Source organism: Festucalex cinctus, chromosome 11 (assembly GCF_051991245.1).
Source record: "Festucalex cinctus isolate MCC-2025b chromosome 11, RoL_Fcin_1.0, whole genome shotgun sequence".
NCBI lineage: Eukaryota > Metazoa > Chordata > Actinopteri > Syngnathiformes > Syngnathidae > Festucalex > Festucalex cinctus.
Window position 1 is genome coordinate 27,400,213 of NC_135421.1, and position 7,726 is coordinate 27,407,938.

The 7,726-nt window shown below is 37.9% G+C and overlaps 1 long non-coding RNA gene across 1 annotated transcript in view; it reads left to right on the forward strand.

Annotated features, from left to right (window-relative positions):
- The first annotated feature begins 695 nt into the window (after positions 1–695).
- LOC144030858 (uncharacterized) overlaps positions 696–7,726 on the forward strand; it is a 100,952-nt gene continuing 93,921 nt past the window's right edge. The window contains exons 1-2 of the long non-coding RNA XR_013287376.1: positions 696–754; positions 1,753–1,873. This is a non-coding gene — a long non-coding RNA (uncharacterized LOC144030858). The remainder of the gene's footprint in view (positions 755–1,752; positions 1,874–7,726) is intronic.

Consider the following 7,726-nt stretch of genomic DNA (forward strand, 5'->3'; position numbering starts at 1 on the left):
TTGTACGCAAGCTACCTGAATCTGTGCTGCAAATTTGGTCATTTTATTTAGTGAGTCTGTTAACAACCTGCAATATTGAAATACGGGGAGAAATTATTACATGATTCCTCACGCAGTTTATTGGAATTTGTAATGAGCATTTCACAAATTATTATTATTATTATGATTAGGGATGGGTGGTTTCGGTACTCGCGCTAACTCTCTCTCTCTCTCTCTCTCTCTCTCTCTCTCTCTCTCTCTCTCTCTCTATATATATATATATATATATATATATATATATATATATATATATATATATATATATATAGTTATACTGGATTATAAGGCGCATGGTCAGCTTTTGAAAAAATTGAAGGCTTTGAGGTGCACCTTATAGTGCGGAAAATACGGTAGTTTAAAAAAAAACAACAACAAAGGAGCACACAAATTAGTATTAAAATATCTCAAAAACTTGCTGGAAATATACAAATAATAATTATTTAACACTTGCAATCGACCTGAAATGAAGTGATAAATATTGTCATGATCCATATTTGTTTAGTGTCATATTTAGTTTTGCTTCACGTTATTTCTTGTTTTCTCGTGGTTCACGTCTTTCTCGTTATGGTTTTGCGTCCACCTGTTTGTCTACCAATCAGCCACTTGTTGTTGTGTCCAGCTGTTGCTAATTGTCTCGTTGCTTTGCTTGTATTTACTTCCTGGTTTCCGTTCACTTCTTCTTGGATCATTTTGTTTGCTGTCGCCACTTGTTCTGGTAATCCTGCCTTATTTGTCTATTTGTTTCGTTTATTTCTGCATTTGGGTCCGCAATCCTGACAAATATGCACGATTGATTCAAGAAGAGAGAGAAAAACGTAAAGTCTTAAGTCAGCTCACTTACTGATCATAACATGGAAGTTAATGTCAGGTCATACAGTAACATAAGCATCGTTTAAAAATAAAAAAAATTAAAAAATACAATTAAATCGCATATGCACTTATTTTGTAACTCATACTGTACAGTATCTGTAGTGCAAATGAATAAATGATGAGGTTATTTCCAACTTTTTACAAGTATACATGCAAAATGGGTGCGAATCTGCATCGAGCAATACACTTCAAGGTCTCCCCCACAGAGACAAATTTTCATTTGAACACATTATCGCCCCTCATTAAATCTTTGGGAAATTGGTAGCGAGGCGCGGACTTTATTTACGGTTACCTCGGGGCGTCTCTGAGCTTGTGCGGTCTCTTAAAATCGGCAACAACAAAAAAAAAAAAAAAAAGTTCACAGTTAGCGACATTAAACTTATGCGTGCTTTGCTTTGACTTTTCAGATAATCTTTGGACCTTGTTTAATGCACTAATTCACTTTGGTGAAAACGCACATGCGGGATTTTCGCCCCCGGGATATGAGACGGGAAGTTGTTCATGTTGATACATAAAACAATGTTATTTGAGGTTATTCTGCAGCGGAGAAGCTTAAAGGCTTACTGTATCCGCACGCTCCCCCAGATTGGTTGGGCAATAAAGACTTGAAAGAATGATGGACTTGTGACCATCAGATGAAAAAAAAAAAGAAAAAAAAAGACATTTACTGATATTGAGTGACTGATAGAAGGAGAAAGGCAGTAATGAGTGTTCATAACAATAAATAACACACTCTCACATCTGCCATTGCTATTATCAACATTGATGTTGCAGTCTTGTATTTTACAGTTCAGTCCTGCTGTAAATCAGATTTTTTATTTTTTTTTCATCCCCTCTCAACAGCTGTTGCAAGCCGGGCTGATAACAGCACGCCCACGCTGATTAAATTGCAATCGATTGCTGCAAAATGTCAGGAAATGCAAGGATCTGCTGCCATTCGATGTGCATCGGCGGAAAGTTGAAGGTGAGGGTGTGCGTGTGTGTGCGTGTGCGATGTCACGCAGTGTGAAGAATGACGGGAGGCTTCTGGCTGTTTAATTGGTGTTAACACTTGTGGCGCACAGTTTGCCGGCGCCGTCTCCTCGGCCGTGACCAGTCAATGAGAGTCAAGAGGGTTGAAGGCCTTCATAGGGCATCGGGAATCGGATTTGGTAACGGGAGGCAAATTTTGGCATCGTGCTTTTCATCAAAGCGGAATAATTTTGGTTTCTTCCAGGTCATCAGTTTTGGTCCAGTTTCAATGGCGCTTGTCAGTTTTTGTTAGCTAGTCAACCTCATCCCCGTTTTTGCTAAGTCAAGTTTTAGTCGACTATCAGTTGAGCATTTCAGTCTATTTTAACACATTCATTGCCAGACTAGCAAAGAAAATGCATCATTTGACGTCTTTTTCCGTCAATGGCAGTGAATAAGTTAAACATAAAACTATTTTAGTCAACAAAAACTGTGAACATTTTACTCAAATTTTAGTCAAGACAATTATTGTACCATTTTACATTTGTTGTAGCAGATAATATTCATCTGATTGATCCATCTGATCGAACACACAATTACAGTATATCAACAAGTGGCTACTGTCGCTACATGCTACAAGCTAGTAAGTTAGCCAGCATTAGTTAGCGGTCGGTTTAACGTTATTGTTGGAACAATAGAACCTGTTGGATTAGAGCAGTGCTTCTCAAATAGTGGGGCTGCCCCCCCCCCCAGGGGGGGCGCGAGGCTCCATCGAGGGGGGGCGCGTTTGACTTTGGGGAACATACTTATTTATTTTTATTTTTTATTTTTATTTTATTTTTATTTTTTTGACTGTCCTAGAATAAAGTGCAATTGCACCTCCACTACATTAGGGGGCAGTGGCGCTCATTATTGGCAGAGTGTGCACGGGGAGCTTTCGCTCGGTGGTGTAGGGGTTTTGTTTGCACTGAGCATGCGCGCTTTGCACACAGCAAAAAAAAAATAAAATAAAATAAAATAAAAAAAATAAATCAGCACAAATTATTTCATATTTTTGTTTTGCAGGTTAATTTTATTTTTATTTTTTTTAATATTGTGCTCCTGAGTTAATGTTGGTGATCAGTTTGAATGCATTATGATTCATTGATTTGATTTAATTTTATTTTTTCCGTATCATATGGTTTGACATGGTCAGTCAAAAAATGTTTATAGTTTAATTAAGGATTTAATTTTATTTTTGAATTTCAGATGCACTTTAGATCTTTTCTGTTACAGTAAATAAAGCTATCTTTATATTTCTTTCTTTTTATTCTCTTATACGTTAATACGGATACAGTGTTATGCAGAGGTTTGCTTATAACAATTTTATAGACCAACAAAAAAACAATTTTATAGACAAATGATACTATTTATAGTCACGTGAGGGTGAGGGGATGAGATGATTTCTTCTTACTAGGGGGGGGCATGACAGAAAATAATTGAGAAGCACTGGATTAAAGGGACACTTGACTCATTGAGCCATTTTTAGTAGTAAAAAAAAAAATTAAAAAAAATCTCATTTTGTCCAGAATGAATTTGATAACTTCATTATTTTTGCATGTACAATTTTAAAAACAAATTTTCCCACTTGCTGTCGATTGAAGATGACATCAACTGTGCTGAGGAAGTAGGTAAAGACCAATCATCTCACACCTGTTTTGATTGGTCGTTACCTACTTCCTCAGAACAGGTGATGTCATCTTCAGTTGACAGCAAGTGGAGAAATGATTTTAAAAAATGTTATTCATTATTTTTTTTTTATTTAATTTAATTAATGTTACGTTTTAAACAGACTTACCACAGTGTCTTTGTGGTGAACTGAACGTGTCATTTTATTTATTTTTTTCTCCCCCCTAGCCACTTCTTTCCCACTTTACTTCCCTTCGACTAAAACAAAGCAAAAGGGTTTTCTCCACTTCATTGTCGCGATAATGTGTCCATATATCACGTCTTCTCTTTCTCTTGGGCCCCGTAAGCATGACCATTAATGCTTTACTTTTTTTTCCTTTTTTTTTTCTTTTTTTTTTCTTTCTTTATTTATTTATTTATTTTTTAAACCTTTAACAAAAAAAAAAAATGAAATGAATGAACTTATTGTATTAGAGGCTCTTTTCTAAATGTAGACAATGTTTTGGGTCGTATTTTTACATTCCTTCCTGTCATAAAGAGCCCGTTGCCGCCGTATATTAATCTAAAATGAAGTAAAACGAATCACTTTTTCAATGAAGAGGAGTTGAAGTGACACTTTTTTTTTCTACATGCAACGTAGGCCTTCCATTGCATTTTCAACTCGCGTCTCTTTAACGCAAGCTGAACCAAGTGGGCCTTTTATTTTTATGGCGCATTCGCCGCCTCCGGTCTTAAAAAAAAAAGCGTTTCTCAGAGTGAAGAATGATTTCTCGTGCGTTGCCGAAGAGGTGCCAAATATTAGTTGCGGTTTGGAAGCAGTCGGCTCGCTTAAAGTTTGCAGTTTGAAACTATGCATTATTGCAAAAGTGGGCAGTATTATCGGAATAGTTGTCGTACAGTGTGCGATATGTGCCTTTATGTTGGCATCTGCCAAATTGCGCTTATGATTTATGAATCGCTTTGCTCATATTCTACTGCACTGCCGGACCCTTTCCCATGTCGCGGTAATTTCCATTTACTGTTTTATGATTACACTTTTTACTCTTGTGCCATCACTCCTACACTTCTAAAAAAAAAAAATACTAATACACTAAAAAAAAAAGGAAAGAAAAACACACTTTGGAGTTAATCCTGCTTATTGAGCTCCCGAGATTTGCCTTTTTTTTTTTTCTGTGCTCCTTTTCTGCTTAGATACGGCAACATCCCTTGTTAATGGTATGTCCATGAGTACCGTATTTTCTGCACTATAAAGCGCACCGCATTATAAGGCACACCTTCAATGAATTACATATTTTAAAACTTTTTCCATATATAAGGCGCTATAGTAGAGGCTGGGGTTACGTTATGCATCCATTAGATGGTGCTGCGCTAAAGGGAATGTCAACAAAACAGTCAGATAGGTCAGTCAAACTTTATTAATAGATTACAAACCAGCTTTCTGACAACTCCATTCACTCCCAAAATGAATAAACTGTTTTATTATTTTCTCTGATGTAAAGTATCAGTATTAGGTAGCGATCCAAGATGGCGGGATCTTTTGCGCATGCGCGTCACCGATCGTGCAGGGTCACCGATAGCGTCTTGACAGCGAGACCTGTCGCGGCTCAATATTGATCCATATATAAGGCGCACCTGATTATAAGGCGCATGGTCAGCTTTTGAAAAAATTGAAGGCTTTTAGGTGCGCCTTGTAGTCGTGAAAATACGGTATATGGAACTTGCTAAAAAGCAAGTCCACCTTAATTGTTAAAAACCGCTGCTAAACCTACCTGCTTTGTATTACTTTACTGATTACAGCATCAACCGTGCGATTATTTCTCATTTTATTTTAGGTGTTAAATAATTGTTTACGTTCATTTGTGAAATCTGTCTAGCATGATAAATTCCTATCTGTGAAAGATGTGAGATGTTAAATATGCTAATGATATGCACGTTTATTTGTAAAAAAAAAAAATTACAGCTGCAAAATCCATCCATATATTTTGGAGAGCATTTGTCCTTATTATGGTTACGAGTGAGCTGGAGCCTATCCCAGGTGACTTTGAGTAAGAGGCGGGTCACCAGCACATAAATAGGGCACATACAGATAAACACGCATTCACACTAACATTCACCCCTTTGAGGAAAAAAAAAAAAAAAAAAAAAAAAGAAGGAATTTGGGCGACAGCCGGAGTACCCGCAGAAAATCCGTGCAAGCCTGGGGAGAATTATGTAAAATCCACACAGGATGGCAGCGCCGAAAGTCGAACCCAAAGCCTCATAATTTGAGGCAGATGGACCAACCACGAGGGCGATTTGCTGTTTTATAACAGATGTGGATGTGTATAACATTTACAAATTCCATTTTAATCGACCTTATAAGGTCACCCTTTTTTTGTCAAGTGGCACCTAATTAAAATAATGAAATAAAAGCGTAACATTATTAGGAACGCGGCGATGACATTTAAATTTCTTGACAAAATTACTGACGTGAAATCGTCACTTTCGACTTTTCGACTTTAGAGAAAACCTGACAGCAGCCTTGAGATGGATAAAAGTGTGCATTTGAATCGAAACACAAGACAATAAGTAAACTGACACGCCAGATGGTGTTTTTTTTGTGTGTTTTTTTTTAGTTGGATATAAAAGAGTTGGTCTTTACGAATCCACTCGGGAAAGAGCTACTAAATTCCTTTGAGAACAAGTCCAACGTTTCCTCACTTTTTGCCGGTCTTACTTTTTTTTTTTTTTTTTTTAAGGTGGGGTGGGGGGGTATATATGCCTCTATTAAGCCACTACAATCTAACGCCCCCCCCACACACACACGCGATTTCCACCCTGTTAAACACTTTTTACACTTAGTAATTCAGCTTTTAAAATGCACAATGAAGAATACCTGTGCTGTAAATCCTTGAACGTCCGTCCGTCCTTCAGCTTCCGTTTAGAAGACAAAAAAGAATTAGAATAAAAGTAGTAGTCGTGGGAACTAGGATTTAGTGCACCGAAAAGCACATTTTTGAATGGACTTTATTATTAGCAGCTCGTCTACTTTCCTTGTACTGCCTGACACTGGTACGTTTTTTTTGGGGGGGGCACACTGAAGAAGCAAACGGCACACGTCAACATCATTCTGAGTTTCTGAACGATCTGAGTGAAGCTCGGCGTGTATTATCTCGAAGCACCCACAATGAGGGAACGGGGATTTTGAAGGCGATAAGCTCTATTGTTCATGGTTTTGTTAAAACAAAACAAAACAAAAACAAAAAAAAAGACATTTGACTGGTCCGACTAAGGCTACGTTCACACTGCAGGCAAATACGGCCCAGATCGGCTTTTTTTTGCCCGAATGCGACCTTTATCTGACTTTTTTTTATGTTTTAATTCCGATTTTTTTTTTCATATCCGACCTGGGTCGCTTTCATATGTGGTCCTAGACTTGACTTGGAGTGACTGGGCGAGATGTGAATGGACGAGACATGACTGGAACTGACTTGGCTTGACATGGCGTGACAGACTAGACTTGACGTGGTGTAAAGTGGCTTGGCTTGATGTGGTGTGGTGACTTGGCTTGACTTGGCTTGAAGTGGCTGGCTTGATGCTGGCTATGAGATGACACACCCACACTGACTGACTCAACAAGACACACCTGGACGAGACACCCCAAAAAAACAAAATCCCCAATTTCACAGAACCGAAACATAACACAGACAAGGGCTGCAGGTCCCTTTTCACCCTTTCAACAGTCGTGGCCTTTTTTCAAGTACTCGAGTACTCGTGACGCAGACGAGTACAAGCGAGCGATGGCGGAGGGGGAAGACGTGAAGTGAGTCCTCCTTGCCTGTAAGTGGCGCTAGCTTGCAGCAGTTTTTCCACCAAAACTTCACCGGGTTTGGAAATACTTCAAATTTGTGAATCTTAAACTAAAATGAGCATTTTTGTGTTTTATTTTGAGCGTTAAGACTATTGAAGAGTGACTGTGCTGTTTTTTTTTTTTTTTTTTGTCAAAATTAAAGGAAATATATTTGTTTAAAAATATCTTTTAGTGATTTTTTTTTTTATTTGTCAAAATGTACTACTGGTATCGGCGGTTGGTATCGGTGAGTATCGGTATCGGTCTGAAAAAAAAAGTGGTATCGAACATCCCTAGTAACGATAGTGGTTTTATCAAATGTTCTATACTTTGGCACAATTGGCTCAATTCTGTGTTTTGGTAAACGCT